This window comes from Cottoperca gobio, chromosome 12 (assembly GCF_900634415.1).
Source record: "Cottoperca gobio chromosome 12, fCotGob3.1, whole genome shotgun sequence".
NCBI lineage: Eukaryota > Metazoa > Chordata > Actinopteri > Perciformes > Bovichtidae > Cottoperca > Cottoperca gobio.
Window position 1 is genome coordinate 3,588,433 of NC_041366.1, and position 20,792 is coordinate 3,609,224.

The following is a 20,792-nucleotide window of genomic DNA, read 5'->3' on the forward strand; positions in this document are numbered from 1 at the left end:
GCACAAATGTTTAACGTAAACATTGAAAACATAGCTTTAGCATGAGCTCTTACCAGATATAAAGTGAATTGGGTTTTTTCTTCTGTTAAATCCTCACGAGTTATGTTGCTAAACCAGCGTACGGCGTTCGGTAGACAGCAATTCATCCCTCTTTTGTGGATCGTTGTTTTTGATAATTTTAGGAAATCTAAAGAACCATTTATCTGGGTCACGAGTAGCGTTATTACCACAATTATACACTGCGCACAAAATTGGCATTTTCTTTCAATCTTAGACGTTTAAATACAAAGAAAATTACGAAGCGTTGCATCAACTCACACGTGAACAGGCGCCGTCTTGGTTGTGTATATCATCCAACATGGCTGATTTATGGGTTGGGACGTAAGCGTGACGTCACATGCACACGATCTATAGGAATTTTATGGTCAGCCTATAGGAGAAAGAAATGTAAAATATGACTCTTGTATTGTCTTGTCATTGTTACCGTTGTTTCAGATCTTACGTTCGCGTTAAACTCCAACTGACTGCAACAGAAAATCTGTGCAGGACCAAACTCCTGGCAAATAATTACCCTTTGACAATGAAACTTGTCACAATGATGAAATATATTGTTTGTGTTTTCCCAAAGTGCAGTTCTGTGCTCAGTTAAAGGGCGAGTCTGACTGTACTCTGCACTGTGCTCCGATAAGAGGGCTGCAGAAAGGAGACCTTATCTTTATTTTAGCAAGGCGGGTGGCGGTAATGTCTCTTGCACCGGCTCCACATGCAGCCACCATGTCAGATACCAGTTAATTAATGACAACAATAATAACAACAACACTAACTGACCAGGTTATCTGCAGTGAACGTTTAACCATGGCAGGGTTACAGCCTTGATGTGTTTGGACGAAACAGGAAGTGGGGTCATTTGTTAGTGATGGTTGGTGTTCTGTTGGACTGTTTGATACAGTTGTTCCACTCAGTCATTATATATACAAACAGATGATGGAACTGTTGTTATTGCTCCATTAATCAAATATTATTTTATGAGAAACGGGTCACTTCATAATCTGCAAAGATAAGTCAATTAGTCGACTAATATAAAAGTCGATCGATAGAAAAATAATTTCCAACTATTTGATAATCGATTAATCGTTTAACTAATCTTTCATACAAAAATGATAGGAATTGCTGTTTTCAGCCTCAGAAATATGGACATTTCCTATTAAATTCGACATCACTTTGACTTTGATGAACTGGAATGGACATTTTTCACTATTTTCTGATCATTTTTAGACCAAACCATTAATCGATTAATCTAGAAAAAAGAAAATAATCGTTAGTTGCAGTCTCAAGGAAAGTAAATCCGACTTTTTCAGTCCTGACACCGATAACTGGGCTTTGGACTGTGTTTATTTTAAAACTTTTAAGCCTCGCTGTCTAACTTGTCTAGCTATGTCACAATTACATACGTAGATTTAAATCAAACAAATTGTTATTCATTAAATGAATGGTATCTGAAAGCAGATTGGCCCATTGTCACTGGTACAGGATGAAGCCATTAAGTATAGGACCGATATCCAATAGTAGTATTTGTAAAAGTGCATCTCTAGTAGAGGCCAAAGTAGAGCTAAATGGAGAGCGAACATTAGACTTGGACATCAGGTGGACACATAAAGCAACTTTATAAGATAATGTGTCAGCTTGTTGTGGAGTTGTTCAGCTCCCGAGTTAGCGAGCTTGTTGCTAATGTTGCTAATTGTACTAGATTGACAGCTAGCTTCTCGAAGAGTGGCACTAGGGAAACTATCGGCCACTTTATAGCAGTACACGTATCTGTTTAGTTTTATTTGTCTCTCCAAAATGTACGAGTTATAAAACCCTAGCCTCTTGTTGTAGTGCAGGGTGCTATTGACTTGTGGCTGTGTGTGTCGAGTTAATAGACTGTCCCTGAGCTGTTAACCTGCATTCTGCATGGGAACATTGTTGTGATGCTGATGTCTTACTGACTTCTAAAGTCAACAAAGAAGTTGTCAGTCATGCATGTTTAAATGTTTTTGTTGGCTGAGGAATGCTGAAACTCCGAGATATCAGCTGCTATCATCTCTGACTCTCTGCCTTTGGCTTTCTTCAGTCTGTCGCAATTTGTCCTCCCCTTTCTCTTTCTGTCCATCTTTTTCTGCTCTAATCGTCTTTCTCTCCTCTCACTTTCTCCTTCTCTTTCCGTTCGAGCATGTCTCTTGATTTTCACTTTTCCATTTCTCTTGTCTCTAATGTGTCTTCTGTCTTCTGTTGTTGCCTCTTTCTCCTTGACTTTCCACTCTTGATTTCTTCACACCTTTCATTGCCTTTGAATAGTCCCCTGTCATTCTTTTAAATTCAAATAATCTTTATTTACAGGACGAGAGGACTTTCTGAACAGTTAGAACATTATGAGAGTAGACCCAACTGAGCAGTACAAGACTGTATATCTGCTTATCCTCATCCAGATCTCTCATACTGACCCCCCCCCCCCGCCCTCCATCTCTTTAATGTGTTTTAATGGTACTACATTCCTTCCCTTGACTCGGGTCCAGGCAGTTAACCAACCGATCCAACGAGAAAACCCAACTGTTCTCTTTCACACACCCACCTCTCTGTGTCCTTCTCCTCCTCACGGTCTCTCTCACACACACCAAGGTTTCCTGCCTTCTACTGACCTTGCATATAAAAGTAAATGCATGACAAAGGTTGGGGTATTTTCCTCTAACTGAGTCACTGAGTATCACTGTTTTTAGATAACTGCTGATACAATACCTGATTTTCAGTACTGTTACTAAATCAAGACTTTTTTTGAGACCATACTACAGTTATAAAGACTTGGTGACTACTTATCTCTATACGTAAAACTATTTTTGTATCACCTTACGAGGTTAAACTGTTGAGTGCTAAATTGTCCGCAGTACAGTGGAGGATGTGACTGTACAGTAAATTGTTGGCATTGTGTCCAGTATCACTCAACATCCTGAATGGTAAGATGTTAGCATGAAAAGTCATCACTAAAGTCTACCATGCAGCCTACTGACTCATCAAAAGGGTTATGTGGGTCATGATTTCTTCTTCTAACAATGATAATAAATGTGATTTAAAAACCATCCTAAAAACATGTGTTCTATTCCAGCTAGCATTGCACGTGTTGGTTTTTTTCTTTTCGGCCAGATATGTGAATCACATAAGATTCTGACTGAGTGTGTCATAATGTCACAAACTGCATCTCAACAGTGAATCATGGGAAAGTATGAAGTCTGATAGAGATGGCAGGTATGTTAGGAACGAGGGTGTGAGCCTTGATTGGTAGGCCAACACACGCACCTAAAATAGTTTGGAATGGTAACATCGCATACTTCTGAACATAGTGGACTCACCCTGTACATGACAGCTCCTTGTTAAACTCTTTGATGTGATTTGTGGTTATATGTGCAGTTCCAATATGAGAATAGAGGCTGAGACTCTACTTTGTTTCAAGGCACCTACATAATGTAGGATAACAGCATTCAGTCAGTCATCAACTTGCATCATCCATTTGCGCTGTTCCCATGTTTAGAGGAAGCAATATCTCACTTAATTCAAAATTAATTAAGTGAGTCAACAAAGTTATAAATCACTCCACTCCATTTATTACCACATTTTCCTGACAAGTTTTTTGTCTTAGTCGCTAGTTTCAAGTCTTCAACACAGCATGATGTACACTTTGTAAATGATGGTCCCATTTAGAGTAAAATAGACGGTAAAGCAGGGCATGCTTTAGAGCGGGGCTGCCTTGTGATTGACAGGTCACTACCATGGTGTTGTCCGGTTTGGGTGTTATCCCCTGTTTTCATCTTAACCCCTTTCGGTGAGTTTTCAGTTCATGAAAGTAAATTTGAGCATTTTGGTCGACACTGCAACAACAGAACGTCCTAACAGAGAATAGTGCAGCCCCGCTAGGTTTGATTGACAAGTGATCTCAGGGCAGCTTGGCAACAAAAGTAGAGATTTCACAGATTTAAGCCAGTTTAACACACATACGAGGTCCTCTCGGTTGCTTGTACACACCCGAGTACGGTTGTTTTGTGTTGCCATTGGTTTTAGGTGTAAGAGACAATCTGTCCACAGGAAGTGGATCTGGTCAGCTCTGATCACATGGTGTGTCATAATCATCACACAAGTCAAATTTTGAGGAAGACCATACAAAATGAATAAATGAAAGCATGACATGCGATACATCTACAGTTCAGAAATACATTCCAGGGATTTATAGTTGATTAGCTCTGAATGAACTAAATCTCCGGAGCTACCTTCTGTTACTGAGATGCAGCATCTTCTGCAAAAATCACTGTGGAGTCAAAGTTTAAAAAACCTTTTCAACCCTCTCTAAATTAGTTTATGTTAATTATGCCCAGATAAGATCTTTCATGACCTTTTTTGAAACATACAGCTGGCGTGAAGGTCAGAGGGAATACTAACGCTCACAAAATAGCTGTTGTTGAAGTACTTTTCTAACCAGAAACAGGAGCATGTCTACATGAAATAACTCTGAGAATGCATTAAAATGTACAGATTTATGGTACTTAATTGATGTATAATTGAATACATCAATCTTCTCAAAACTCTTGGCAAGAAAGCAAAGAAGCGTATTTCCCCAAACCGTAACCGTTCTCTTAAGGTCCGAACATAATTAGAATTTGGGGCTAATTGTAGTTATGATTTGGACACATCACATCTGTTCCTGGTTCAGTTGGTGTTGAGCAGGACATACAGTTTGTCCTGCTCAACGATTCTAATCATTCGCCTTATCCGGTCACTGGACATTGTAATGATTTAAAAATATTTTTTACTACTGGAATTAGGACCTTTTTAGTGGAAAAGATATATGTGTTTTTGTTGTCAACTTATTTTAATTTATTTTACAAGATAATGTGACATGGATTTTGATGTATATAAAATTTAAAAGTAAATATCCAGAAAATACAGATTCAATGCAGTATAACTCTGGGGACAGGATGGAGTCTAGTTGAATTTACACTTCTTAAATTCTCTTTTCCGAAACACATACACTTATTCCTGACTTAAACTGCAAAGTGAGATATTATCTCACTGAACTCATCTGAACGCTTCTCAATATGTTTCTGCAATGAGAGCCTTTCATCCTATTTCGTCAGCCTTTCCAAAGCTCACATTCCCCACCTTAACATAATGTTCGGGCCAAACGGTTTAGATTTTAGGGTCATGAGTGTGTTTTGGAATCCATTTTCAACGTCTTGTAATTTCTCCTGCTAATGGATGCCTGAGAGTCCTAATTATTCATCTCAGTCATTTCAAAACTGCCACCGAGCTTCTCCTGAAATGCATCTGAGTGCATTTTTGCATTTTATAGCTCCTTGTTTTTTTTCCTCCAAGTTTTAATGAGTGTTGTTTTGCATTATGCAGTACCTCCAGGCTTCAATTTGGCATCTGGGAAAGTTGGCTTGACTCCAAGACTGTGGTCACCCAGTGCTTATTACTCATTAAGCCTCGTCGGAGGGCCAAGTGGGTGCAGGCTTGGTGGGTGCTGGGTGGGAGCTGCAGTGCTCGGAGAGTAGATGTTGCTGCTGCTGTTGTTTTTCTCAATGTTCTAGTTATGGAAGTGGAAGTGAACTTAGAGATGAGAAAGTGAAGGATGTTGAAAGTCTTCATCACGTGCAAATCTTTCTCCTCCTGTCTGTCTAGGGCTGGAGGACTATTAAAACGATCATAATGGTCATAGTATTTGCCTATACAGTTAATTAAACTTAAAACATGACATTTTGCTTTAGACCTTCTGCCTAATATCAGAGCAGACAGATTCATTACTCGGTCATATTACGCTGATGCTGTCCTTCTGGTGAAGACAATTGTGCATTCAATAGCATGATTGGCTACGATTAAGGCATAGTGATGAAGTGCTACAGTATACCTGTCTGCTTTATGGAGCTGTAACAGTTCTTGTATTTGTGCCGTCGCAATCAGGTGCCTGCAGAATACATGGTATGTAGATCTGATACACGTAACGCAGAACCAAAGTTCCCAAGCGCAAGTTCCACCGAAGGAACGCTGTGAAAAACACATGCTGAGGTTAGCACAGCAAGCTGATTGCTGTGTCACACTATGGTGAGCGCAAATAAAAGAGAAAGAGAGTTGTGTATAAGATGAGGACGATGATGGACAAACATCCGACATGTTAACACCCGGATGTACCGATCACCAGGACCATACATGTTTGGGTCATGGGTTCAATGTCATAGAATAAGAGATTATTTTCAGTTGTATAGCCTACTGTAATCTGTGTGTTTTGAAATGTTCCGAATATTTATCATGAAAATAATTTGCCAAAGTTGCTAGTGAGCAAAATCCTACTTACTACTTCTTTCCACCGTACCGAACTCACACAGACTCCTAAACCAGGGTATGAACCCAACTGTGACTTTTGCGTACCGTTACACCCATACTGCTTGAATATCTATTTCCCTCTACACGTGTAGTTGTAGTCATGTCTGCCTGCTCTGTCCTCCTGATATTCTACCTGTCTGTCTCAAGAAGTACAGCTCAGAGACGTTTTATCATTTTTTTGGGAGGAGCTCAATGTAGGTTGCAAAGCGTGTGTGTGTGTGTGTGTGTGTGTGGTGTGTGGTGTGTGTCTGTGTGTGTCTGTGTGTGCCTGTATGCACATGGCATTAAAGAGTCCAGTATACATAATGTGCGAGCGACAAAGAGAAGTTCCCGGAACACCTCCATTGTTTTTAATAACTGCGCTTTATCGGTTATGTAGTAAATCTGCCGTGCCTGTCGCATATGACAGCATTTCTCATTTCTGGCATAGTTGACCTTACATATTTTGAAGACGGCATTACAAATGAAAATCCTGAGAATCTTTAACTTTTAACGTTCTCTTTCTCTTCCTCCAGATAGCCTCTAGCTGTAATGACAAAGAAAGGCACTTTAGAAAGTGATACAGGGTGACAGAACAAGACATGAAGAATTCAACACACTTCCTGTATGAGTGGCTCTTCAGGAAACACAAAGGCTGCATAAACTGGTTGTTTTGTTCTGTTTCACAGACAAATGATGGAGTAAAGAGATGTGATCTTAAAACGGTGTAATTGTTAAATACAGGAGAACTGGTTTGGCTCGGCATTAATTAACAAGGGAGGAGCAAACTGGTTCTACTCTTTTATATAGTTGGTGTGTTTATTGAGAGACCGAGAGTGCTGCATGCTCCACTGCGCAATCCATTTTGGATTAGGTCTAGGATTAACCTAATCCTTGTTCTTATAATGTAGCAAGGGACAGCAAATGTAGGGTTAACTGCATTTAACTTCAAGTGGAGATCTCAATGTGTCCAAAGAGAACAAATACACTATATTGTCCAAAGTCTGTGTACTTTTGTTTTTGAGCCCCTTAGTTCCAATGTGGGGAAAACGTAATGATATGCAACATGACAAAGCCTCTGTGCACAAAGACAGATCCATAAAGAAATGGTTCTCGCACTTGACTGCGCTGCACAGAGCTCTGGCATCAACCCCTGTTTCTCTCCTGTGTTAATGACATAAGAACAGATGGAGAAAAAAGGAAATAATTCATTTTTATTTAGTAATTTAGAACGTGGGGTAGTGCTGCACCTCAGCTTCTTGTGGCCACACTGAGTATTACAACAACAAACACTTAGAACAAGTGATCCTCACAGAAATGCTACAGTAAATTGAACATCATTTGAGTTGCACAAATGTTTTTCATCTTACGTTTAATATTTTTCTTGTAACAATAAGGGAAAAAGTAGTAGTCATAATATGTGTTATTCAGCCTGATGAAGATGACATTTTTACAGAAGGAAGGGACAGGCTCTATGTTGCCTTAACTTTAAATCGACCAGCCAGAAGCAAAGATCTATTATATTCACAACTAAGCTGACATCCCTTTCTTTTTATTCAAGTGCTAAATTGTCTATTGTATTGCTAAAAAACAAGATTGACCACCTTTGGTCATTGTTGTATGTCCCTGCAGTACCAGATAACAATAATGATAGTGTGTAAAATGGTGACTGTGTTACATTTATTAATGGGTTTTAGCTTTTAGCAAAGTTTGAAGTATATAGTAATATCATACCTAGTGGAACGTCACTGTAAAATGAGCAACACAACATATTTTTAAGTCAGAGCGATAGTTAAAAGGTTGTTCCATCGTGATGAAACATTCCTATTTCACTTAATGAGCCTGCAGGGCGTCTTCTGCCGTTCACTCCCAATTTAAAGCTGCTACTGGATCAAAGTTTGCAAGCACACAAGGTGACATACCACAGCTGTGAGTCATATTCAAGGCATGCTGGGTAGGGGGGGGGGGTGGTTTCCCTGATGTACTTCACCACACAAACATCTGTTTGCTGAGTAACGACTTGTGTCAGTATCACAACTCATAACAGTGCAGATCAATAAACCTCTGATCAGATACTGGATACAGATAATGAGAACGGGACAGCTGAAGCATTCTGATGTGTATTAAATGTAATATTGGAAACAGAATTGGATTGACCAAACTGTTTATATATATATAACAAATTATATGTGTGTATACATATATATGTGTGTGTGTGTGTGTGTGTGTGTGTGTGTGTGTGTTTTAGTGGGTGGATGTGTACATGGAGATGACCCTAACTACAACCTCTCCACTGACCAGAATGGACAAGCAGTGGGAGAGAGTTTGTTAGTTAATATCTACTATATAACTATTAATATAGTTAATATGTGTGTATATTAATAATTATTATTATTATTAGTATTATTATTATTTATTTTTTGCCCATTTCTCTTTTCTTTCTGGGAATTCAATTCACTTCACTGCCCATACATACATGCAAATGCATTTCTATACAATGGTATCAATGGATATATTATGAAGAAAAGTGAACTCATTAATAAAAAAGGAGAAAAGAAAAACATTAACAAAACATCGAGAAATAAAAATGATTTTAAAAAGATAGATAGGAAGCAAATAGAGTACAGTGTAAAAACTGGCTGTGTAACTGACAAAGGTGATAGAGTGATTCATAACTTCCTGCTGGCTGAGAAGCAACCTCACCTGACTGCATTATGTTATTTGTTCAAACAGGGAGCGTCTGCAGTTTGTCATCTGAAAAGAATGGGCACTCCTCTGAGCTGCAAGTTTTTTCAGGAAGAGAGCTCTTACCTGTATCATTTCACTTTTACTGTAATAGATCTGTGATTAAATACTGACGGAGCGCTTCCATAAGAAGAAAGTTTGATGGCAAAGCAAATAAAACAAGATCCACTTGAGTTCACTGAGTTCTTGAGCAGCACAGCACTGCACTGCAGATTGGTTAATTGTGTTTGTTGTCCTGAAATATTTTAGTTGGGACACTTTGGCTTCTTTTGTACTGCGATCATGTGGAACTAAACTAACAAACTAAAACTTAGATCAAATGTTTATAAGAGCTTTACATAACAATATGTTAAATAAATCTGTGTAATGTGAAATTGCTCGCTCATAGTAACAAAATAAATTCACACATTTTACAAAAGAGCTTTTTAGCCTCTTTTACGTCATTGTTTTGTCATACAGCGCATTAACCTCTTAGCGTGTCGGGCCCACACGCTCTGACTGTGCACCACCTAGACCACCATTGTAAAAGAGACGTCTGTAAAACTGTGAATAGACATCCTTATAACTAAAAAAGTCAACTATTTTTAACCCATGGAGGTTTTATGTTTGTAAAACTTTCCTTAAACCGAGAAAAGCGATTTTAAAATATGTGATGTCATCACAATGTAAAGTCTAAAGGCTGACCGTGAGCTGGTGAGTTAGAGAAACACAGTTGCACATATTCAGTTGGGTCGCATAGCCAAGAAGTAAACCCGGAAGCTACGAAACCTTTTTGGCATATGCGCCAGGTTAGCAATTCTCATTGGATTGAATATGTGCTATCTTTGGGTCCTGTATCCAGTTCTTATAATACATCTATGGTAGTGTGTCAAATGTGTCTGGGATGTTCAGCGTGTTGTGAAGTTTAGCAAAAGAAAGTGTTTAATGAAGCTTTAAATAGTTTTCAACAAAAGTAATCTCACCTCCACCTAGAGTAACAGATCTCCATAAAATCCGCTGTGAATATTCATGGTCCCCAGAGGAAGAATCCTAATACATTAAGTCACCTGGCTTTAGCTCCACCATGATGACAAAATCAAAAATGTTAGATAAGAAATATCTTAAGTAATGTGCCACTTTTCTTGAAATTAGCTGATGTCATTCCTGCTCCCCAGAGGGTAAACCCTTCACATCTCCACGTCACCCTCAAGACAAACGGCATGTTTGTTTCTTCTATCCAACACTTTTCATATTTGGAGTGTAACAACCGTTGCGTTATTTGGCAGGTTTTTAGATTTTTAATGTTGTTACATAAGTGTGTGTGTGTGTGTGTGTGCGTGTGTGTGTGTGTGTGTGTGTGATAAAGAGACATAAACAAGGCCTGAAAAGAACAAAGTCAACAAAAAGGCAGAGAGCTGCAGACATGCCTCCTCATACCTGCCTGCTTATCAAGGTGTGTCTGACTTGGTGACCTGCCACAGTCATCAGGCTCCACCCAGACACACCCTGGGGTGGGAATTAGCAATCTTTGGGCCTTGGGTGGGGGGATGAGGACTTGGACCAGCCCAACCTCAGGTTTAGTCAAACAGTAGTTTATCATTCCTGGGCACTAACTAGACTGGACTTGATGGCTGGTTTCCCAAAAGGTTAGTGTGTTTATATGGAATTTTGTATTTATAATTGGGGCAGTAATGAACTTAATATGGACAATTTTGAATGTAGGCTAGAATTGAAACACGTTCTTCGTCCACATATGTAGTTCATCCTGTTTTCTTTAGTTTGGGGTTTACTTACTTCAATTTTAAGCTGTTACTTATTGTAGAAGTTTAGGACTCCTCCCTTCATTAATAGCTTATGTCACACACACACACACACACACACACACACACACACACACACACACACACACACACACACACACACACACGCGCACACACACACACACACACACACACACACACACACACACACACACACACTAACTGATCAATCAGGCACAGAAACCCCCCTGACAAGCTCTGGACGGATATTAACTAACAAACTCTCTCCCACTGCTTGTCCATTCTGGTCAGTGGAGAGGTTGTAGTTAGGGTCATCTCCATGTACACATCCACCCACTAAAACACACACACACACACACACACACACACACACACACACACACACACACACACACACACACACACACACACACACACACACAGGAACCCCCTGTGTTCTGAGCTCAGTCAGGAAATGAGTTTTGCGTCTGTCTGTCATCATGAACACTTCTCTCTCTCCAAGTCCTGCAGTGAGTATTTTAGAAACCTTTTACAGCTCAGAAGCTATTAAACAGCATCAGAACAGTGAGATAAAGTGTCTTTTTAAAGCTTTACTGCTGAAATAATGTGCTTAGCAGGTAACAAGTGTTTGAAAAGTTAGCTAAAGCTTTTAAAGTTTGATGAACTTGACTGATTTAAGGCAAATAATGTTTCTGATTGAATCATTTGGAATGACTTTGGATAGTAAGTAACAATAGCGTTGGTTGTAGCCCAAATACTGGGTGAGTTATAGCTAAAACAATATTTAAAAATATTTTTTAAGGCTAGGATTATTTGCTTTTTTAGCTGCGACCAGATTCTCCATAGGTCGGTCAGGCCACGAACATTTCCCCACTAGTTGACAGCTTCAGTTTTCACATTTAAAACCTTGGACAGTGGCAGGTTATTTTATTCTGACAGTGCAACCCTGTCCCAGAGAAATCACGTTCATATACTACTAATTTGTTTTTCCATTTAGGTTTTGCTGCGAAATGTAATTAAGAAAACAAATGAGCAGTAGATTGACATAATTTAAAGGAGACCGGGTTGGAGAGAATCACAGCATCCTGCATTCATCAGGCACTATTTTACTTTATAGTGAGATCTTTTTTTTAAAGAATTGACTTTGTTGGGTCCAGAATGTCACATGCTACTTAAATGCTGTATATTCAGACATTTTTTGTCTTACCTCCATCATCCTTTTAACAACTAGACATTCCTCTCTGTCGAGGCATGTAATCTTTCTCAGAGGGATTAAAACACAATGGACTTGTTTTGATTGCATTTAATCAGACAACACAGACTCACTGTGTCACAAACACTCATCCCACTCATGTTGTGAATGCATCCACTCATATGGCAAGTAAGGGAATTAATTGCCTGCTGTCGATCTGTAGTTATTATATATATATATATATATATATATATATGTGTGTGTGTGTGTGTGTGTATGTATGTATGAAGATTGATTTCCTCCTTCAAGATAAAAACATGCACATGAGCCACTTCAGCACAGTCTCACAATGGCTCTCTGTGGTGGGTTTTAAACAGTGGTGGGTGGGAGGCTTCTCTCAGCTGAGAGTCTGTTCAGTAGGCAGACTTGTGTTGTGCTTTTCAACACCTCAGAACAATATTGAACATTTATGATTGCATACTATAGAGCCATTTGACATTTAACAGCTGAAACCAATTAAAAATATGGAAAATGTAGGTTTTCTAGTTTTACTTTACTTTAAGTCAGCCCGGTCACTGAAGATATCAGATTTTCTGGTTCTACCTTATTTGCTGCTTCAGATTTGAACAGTGATTTCCACAGAGCAAGGTAATCCAACACTAACAGAGGTTCATATGTTTACATCACCCCCGCTGACACGCTGACATGTAGGAATGGAAAGTCTCCTGCAGGACACAATCCCTCTAAAGAACACATCACCTGACAAACTACCTCCAATCATATTCCTCTGTTTGTCTGATTCTGACTGAACTACTGGCAAACTTTAGTCCACTTAGATGGGAACCAGTTGTGTGCTGGTATTCAGGAAATTGACTGTACTGGCGTGAGCTGCTCACTGGAGCATAATTCAGTCTGGAGGGCAATCCTTCCTGTTTCTCTCCATTCCACACCAATGGAAAGGTTTGTTTGAGAATCAGAGGAGGATTTCTGCCATTTGGGTGTTGCCTTTAGTTCTGCTTGACTATGGTATTCACACAGTCAAAAACAATGTGCATAACGTCCTTCAGATGAATGTCTAAAACCAAAAGGCACATTGCGAATAGAGATTGAGTTTATATATCTTTAAGCAGCCAATAGGATCAGACTCAGTGGTGTGTGGCTGCTGCCAGAGCTGCTGGTTGTGAAACGTAAGGCAGATTTACTGTATGAGGGTTACTGTGTGAAAGGTAATAAAATACTCGGTTGGTATTTCTTTCTTTAAAGTCTCCAGAGCTCCAGAGAAACAGAGAGGACTTCCCTGCTTCACTAGACAAACTACGACAGCTGATAGAAGGCAAAGTGCTCGTCCTACGATCCCCCTTCACTGAGGAACAACAGGTAAATGATGAATAATCATTACAAACTGAACTCTATATAATCCCTGGTGTAAAGTTACTTTGTTCTTACAAACCACTTAAAGTTACAGCAGGGGAAATTAAGTTCCATCACAATATTCCTGTATATTACAATTATTTAATGTTATGTTGATTAGCCGCTAGAAAACCAGTGACATGTAATACATGGTGTAATGTGTTAACAATGTGGTTACATTTGTTCAAGGAATTTCCATATAATTAATTTTTAATAGAGATGAAAAAACAAGTAATGATAAAGTTGAACTGGTACAAAGGGAGTTGCAAATGACAAATGACTGCAATGCATGAATGAAAATGCAGTGCTGGATCTTTATAAATGCCAATCTTTTTGAGAATCTATTAATCTTAAAAGTGAAAATTACTTTTGCAAAAAACTTATGCAAAAATGACAGAAAATGCCTCTCAAATATGGAGATGTTCTGCTTTTTATCACATTAAAGTTAATGTCTTTGTGTCTTGGACTGACAAAACAAGACATTTTAAGACATCATCTTGGACTTTGAGAAGCTGGGAGGGACATTTTTCACTATTTTCTTACATTTTAAACTATGGATATCACGATACTAGAAATGTAGGAGTCGATACCAATACCAGTGAAATATCACATTTCTCAATACTTAACTTAATAGTTAGATTCGTGCACATCGTCACTTCCCCACAGGTACGATAGAAAATGTGTTTAGGATGCAGTGAACTCACAATCACGTGTTCAGGGGTCCCACCCTACCTTTTCCTCATAATGCTACATTGTGAACAACAAATTCAAATAACAAATAAAACGTTAGCTGTTAGCAGCCGGTAACTGAGGTTCCATATAGTTGAATCATTTTGCGTGCAAGCTCTATTTGGTAAAAAATACTATTGGACAAAGGTGAGTTATAACATTATCATGATGTGTTCTATTGTAAACTTGTCAAATTTAGTTTTTGGCAAGAAACTTGAATAAATACAGTTGTTTGAAGGAGATGTCTTTATATTTAATATAAGAATATAAAATACATATAAGAGAAGGAATTACAACCAGTTTAGCAAAAACCGTAGTGCAAACGTAGTAAAGGAGTATATGTTGAAGTACATGGGATTTATTGTTAGTTTTTTACCGTGGTATCAAATTAGTGTCAAAAATCGTGGGATTTTATTGATATTGCCAGATATAATAAAATACTATTTAATTGTGAATTGGATCATAACCTATAGATGAAATTAGAGATTAAATCTCTCTTTTTAAGTGTCTTTGCTGGACTCTGAAACATGACGCCTCCAGTTAAACACTTAGATGATCATCACCAGATTAGCAGAGCCATCAAGTGTCATTCTGTCTTTGCTGACATTGAAACACTTGTTTTAACCTGATGTTTCTAAAACATGAATCTTTGTTAGAGGGTACAGGCTAATTGCTCAATACTGCCTTAACTGCATTCCTCCTAACGCTTTGTACAGGGATTTGTTTTTATCAGCACTCTCTTTATGTATTTCACTTGATTTTCTCTCTATGTGGGAATCTGTGTCCCTCTGTTTCTCACTGTCTGCCTTTCTCCCTTTCCTCTCCCTCTCTGTTGATCCCTCCTGAGGCCATGTTCAGAAAGGCAGCTTAAATCCATTGTTCTCTCATACTTAATTGAATGTGTCATTTTTCAAAAGTCTTAAAAAAACAAGGTACATTTATTAGAAAGAATCAAATTAGACCTTTTGTTTGAAATAGGCCGTTACTGTGTTTTAATGATACTTCCACATGTGACCCTAAAATGTTTGTGGAATGAGCTAATGGCTGGAACAGCGAGTATTCTCACAGTGACAGTCTTTTCCCACCTCCTCCTCAGTTTTTCTACATTACATTACATTACAGGTCATTTAGCAGACGCTCTTATCCAGAGCGACTTACATTGAACTAAGTACAGGGACAGTCTCCCTGGAGCAACTCAGGGTTAAGTACCTTGCTCAGGGGCACAATGGTGGCAGCCTGGTATTGAACTCACAACTTTCTAGTGTTTTGTTTGGAAGTTGTTTGTGTTTTGTTTCTAAATGGTCAAATTGGAAGAAAGCTTGCTAATTTGACCAATTCTGCTCCTCTTTTGGAAATATTATCCAATTAAGAGCAATTTTTCTATGACAAAGTCAAATAAAACTCAAGCCTACACAAGTTGTAGGCTTGATACCCAGGATATTTTCATAACCTTTGAATATTGTCCACTGTATAGCGGGGTACTTTGAAAATTAAATGTCAGCTTTTCTATTCTCATTTAATATGGTCATAGATGGCCAATACGACAAATGAAAATGCACATTGGATTATTGTATTTTATTTTTATTTTGTACTTAAATAACACATATGTTAACATTTAGAATGTTATTGTGGAATTACATTTTTATTTTTACATTTAAATTGAAATAATGTCCCTGATGGGCTTCAATAAACGCTGTATCTCTGCTTTCTGTGTAAAATGTTCCCATAGTGTTGTCTCTGTCAACAGATTTTTATTTATTTTTATTTTCCACTTGTAAGCTTTAATGTGAACACTGAGGACTGAATCTGGCTGCTGTGTGCACATAGTGCCAGTTTGTCTCTCAGACTGAGTCACATGGACAGAGACAGACTGACAGACGCAGGGGAGGATGAGGGTGATCATCATGTTCTGCCAGAATGACTCAGTCGGTCTGTTGTCTTTCAGCCCACTGAAAGACTCCGTCACCTCGACAAGTTCAGACTCACAACCTGATTGGACGTCTCTTACTCCAACTTTATCTTCTCTCCTCATGTATTCTACCGTCTCTTTTACTCTTTCCTCTCGTGCGCTTGTCTCTTTTCTCCTCCAGATCTACCTGTTTGTCTGTCTGTCTGTCTGTCTGTCTGTCTGTCTGTCTGACTGTCTGTCTGTCTGTCTGTCTGTCTGTCTGTCTGTCTGTATGTCTGTCTGACTCCTCCTTCAGCTGGTGATTCATCACTCTCTTTTATTGTACTCAACGTGTTGCTATGTCTGACAAATGGAGACAGCAGACTACTGAAGTGTTCTCATATCAAATACTCTAGACTAAATATTTTATGACTTATTTTTTCTCTGAGATCCAGTATTTAAGGGTGAATGACGGTTTCTTTACAGCAGTGTAGGCTCTGACTACTCCCAAAACTTAGATGTAGCGTTGGACACAGGTTTAAGTCACAGGGAAACTCACTGCTGGAAAACCCTGTCCAATCCTCCATTTGTCTTCATTGTAAGTTACAATAGACTACTTCTGGTATGGACATGGTCATTTCCCTTTTGACATCAAGCAATTGTTCTGTATGTTTTCAGTTGGCAATATCCAGGAAAAGGACATTTTTGGGCACAATACTGGTTCCCACAATTATTTGGAGTTTATTTTTCTCGTAAATGTGTGACTTTAAACTCAGAAAAGATTAAAACAAACTTTTGTTCAGAGTTCTTTCTCTGAATATTACCCCCCTCCCTCGGCTCAGTAACTTAGTTATTTGTTACCTACAATGGCCCTAATACGGCGCCATAAAGGGAAGACCCTACATACTGGATCTCAGAGACACAAGACAGACAAATCAATCATCAAATGATATTTAATCTGGACAGAAAGGGATAAGTCCCTTTCACCCTAACTACAAGGATCTTAACATGCTAATATGCTTACTTACTGTATGTTAGCAGGATGATCAGATTAACAGATGAAGCTGTTAACATACCGACATCATGTAAACACAAAAGCCTGCATCAGTGATGATATGTTTCCATTGCTTTGTGGACCTCCAACATAAGTTCCCTGTCTTCTCTTGTGATCAGGTTTTGGTGTGTGCGCAGAGCACAGAGAGAGGAGGACTGTGGAGGTTTACCGTTTTGAGTGAAGAGCTGACCTTTCACCTCCAGCAGCTGCAGAGACAGACAGAGCAGGAGCTCAGCAACATACACATACAGTGAGTCATGACATGTTGTGTGTTTGATGCTGTATACAGTTGCCTATGTGAGGCGATCACAGAGATCATTTGTTTGTAGTTGTCAGTTCCCTCCACAGAGGTTATTTCAGCAGGGTGGAGGCTTGCTGAGGATTGAACCTGAGTTGTTCCTGCCTGTAACTTAACCCTATAAATAAATTAACATTTTCTTGATAAGTTATTTTCTAAACGTTGAAAACACTCTTAAAATGACCTAAATTAGTAATCCTATTACCAGTCCCAAAACCCCAAAATATGACCCTATTTACTAAAGAAACTCTAAAGGTTGTTTGACAGTTAATATGCATGTTTTGGGTCATAAGAATGAGCTTATGATTCCTAATATATTCACTCTGTAAGCACGTTGTATTGACTGTAATACTAATCGCGGCTGCATGATTTTAGAAAAAAACTGACATTTGTTTTCTGCAAAATATATAAGACAAGACAAGATGACAACAAAGTGCCTGTTTTAGGTCAACAACATCCTTTCTGTGGACTAAATATTTTCATACAACTTGGTTGCGTTTCTTTTTGCAACCAAATCGTCTTGATCCTCAACGGTTTTGGTTGTTTGATAAATTGATAAGAATGATTGTGATTGGTGGTTCACGGTGCCTGCCCTAACACCAATAGATAATATAAACACCAGAGACAAAAATCTAGTTTCCACTCCTTCTTTCTTCAATCCTGTTTCTGTTCATTGAAAACTATTCCTTAATATTCTTAGAGAATATGTTCCAATTTTGTGAAATCCTTGCTTCTTCTTTATGTAACTGGACTCTCGTCTTCCTATAAATCAGGAGCAGGTTATGTGTTGTTTGAACATGTGAGTAGGAGGCAGCTCTGTGCTGGTTTGTGGGCTTTTGTCACAGAGCTGAAACACGGATGTGGGAGTTTTACTGTATCTCATAACAGCAGCAGGTTCTGCTCGGCTGGAGAAAACAACAGGATCCTGCCTGCCTCTCTGTGTGGTGTGTGTGTGTGTGTGTGTGTGTGTGTGTGTGTGTGTGTGTGTGTGTGTGTGTGTGTGTGTGTGTGTTCCTGTAAATCTATCTTTGTGAGGACCCAATTGAGCCTTTAGAGCTTAGATTGATTTGTTACTCTATGTATATGTACTCTTCCCAAAAGTCAACAATGAATGTCCATGCTCAAATCAATTAGTTTTATCTTATTTTTGTATTTCCTTGTTGGGTTGCATGAAACAGTTCTGTAGTGATCTTTAGAATCTGTGACCCTCTCGGACTACTGAGCCTTCTTCTATGTGAAGTATAACGCAGGACTGTAACTACACAACACTTCTCTACTAGTGGAGACTCTCGTACGTCAACATCCCTTTACGCTTTTTGCTAATCTTAATTAGACTGTTCAGAAGGTTCATTCTCATAACAACAGACAAAACATTGTGCTCAAATAGTTTAATATATGTAATACAGTTCCTAATGTAGTATTTAGGGCAGTGCTGAATATTTTTAAAGCTTCAAAACTTCAAAAATCAAATCAAATGTGCAGATTCTTCTCATGATGTCTGTTCATTGTGTTTAAAGTCAGTATTTGTGCAAAGTTGCAGATGAAGATGAGGCTTCACTAATATTGTGAGTATTAAACTATTTATAGAATAGAATAGATTCCAGTGGTGGCTGCGTAGGATTGTCTGGTTGTTAGGATTGACTCCAAACGACGGTCAATTTTTTTTAATCTAACTTTTCAAAAACAACATTTTCACTGCGGTTAAATAAACAAACACTTTAATCTCCCACTTGCCGCACAGTGACGAGTGATATTCATGTAAGAAAGTTTATTTAACAAAAAAGACTAACTAATTTAATCCAATGCATCGCTTTATTCAAACTGAGGATTTCTTTTTCTTTTTGAGGGTTATGACGTTATAAAATGTGAAAGGCAGACGTTCCTTCAATAACCTCAACGGAAGCTTCGAATATAAAAAAACTAAACAAAAAAGCATTGGATACAGCACAATAATATACGTTATTGTAGTTGATCTGACCTGGTCTATAATGTCTAAAAGTCAGTATTGAATCTCTATCGACCATCATCATGAGCGACTTTGATCCAAAAACAAAACTCCAGGATTAAAAGCAACCAATAGGAAACCTGTGTGTGACATCACAGATGCTACCACAACTTTGTTTTCTGTTTGCAGTTCTATTGTGGACATTAGGCTGGTTAGGAAAACCATAGAAGAAGTCTAAAAAGTTAGAAACATTCTGAAATCATTTATTATAAAATGTGAGGAGTTTAAAGTTCCTGTGAAGTGTCAAGGGGTGTGAGTCGATTCAGGATGGATCCTGGATTCAGAACATACGGTAGGGGAGCTAATGTCAGGATCTACTCCAGTGTGCTGTGCGATAATAAAGGTGGTGTAGCAAATGATGGCGTGAAAGCAAAGTAAAGTGTGTATAAGATTGTGGAGTTATTACATTTGAAAAGGTTCTACCATCTGATTGCAATATGGTAACATGAAAAGGTAAACCTAAGACAAAAGGTCAAATGTATTAATGCTACACTTTCACAAATAAACACTTCAAAAGTTTAGTAAAAGGTTTTCTCAGTGTTTATGCATAAACATAAAAATACCGCCTGTTACACTTTGTACACAAAATAACACTTAACAACTGGTAATGTGTGTATTGTTTCAACAATAATATATAATAATGCTTATGCAATATCTAGCTAAAGTTCTTTTAAAAATACGCAAATCGATTGTTGACGGTAAACACTGTACTGGCAGGAGGTGTCTTGTGCCTCACCCTGTTGGCTCCTGCTCTCTGTACTGCCGCCATGACGAGCAGTCTGACTGAACAACACTTAAACTGCTCTCTGTTCTATCAGACGAGACAAGCAAAGACACATCTCAGGATTCAAGGTGTGCCAGCTTACACAACCCCACCCACACACATTATTCTGATACATTTCCAGGAAATCTCCTAATTTCTCAGCCACTTTGGTTCTCATGGCCAAGATGGGTTCTTGTCACAACTTGGATCAAAGGCTTAATGAGAGGAGATGAGTGGTTTGTGTTACATGTCTCCATCATGCTGCCCTGCCTAACATGGTATCCTCTTCTCATATTCACTTGTCTTACTGGAAGAAGACGTCACCCTGCTTTCATTTTGCTGGGGTTTTCCTGGGCTTTCAAGGAGGCTTATGTGGTAATGTCAGCGCCATGACAGGATTGGGCTTTGTGCAGGAAAAGTGGACAGAAGTACGACTCTGCAACATTTAGGAACGGAGATAAGGCGATTCTTCTTTTTCTTTGTGGACCTTAACAATCAAGCAGCTTTACACCAAGAACTTCTGGAACACTTCTTTAAAACTCTGCTTTACTTCAGTTTCTTTGT

General features: G+C 38.6%; 1 protein-coding gene across 2 annotated transcripts in view; it reads left to right on the forward strand.

Moving 5' to 3' along the window:
- The window catches only part of LOC115016328 (cingulin-like protein 1), a 59,748-nt gene that overhangs the window by 1,706 nt on the left and 37,250 nt on the right, over nucleotides 1–20,792 (forward strand). For both annotated transcript variants that reach the window (XM_029443997.1, XM_029443998.1), the window contains exons 2-3: nucleotides 13,345–13,458; nucleotides 17,282–17,412. The gene's annotated coding sequence lies outside the window, so the exon portion shown is untranslated. The remainder of the gene's footprint in view (nucleotides 1–13,344; nucleotides 13,459–17,281; nucleotides 17,413–20,792) is intronic.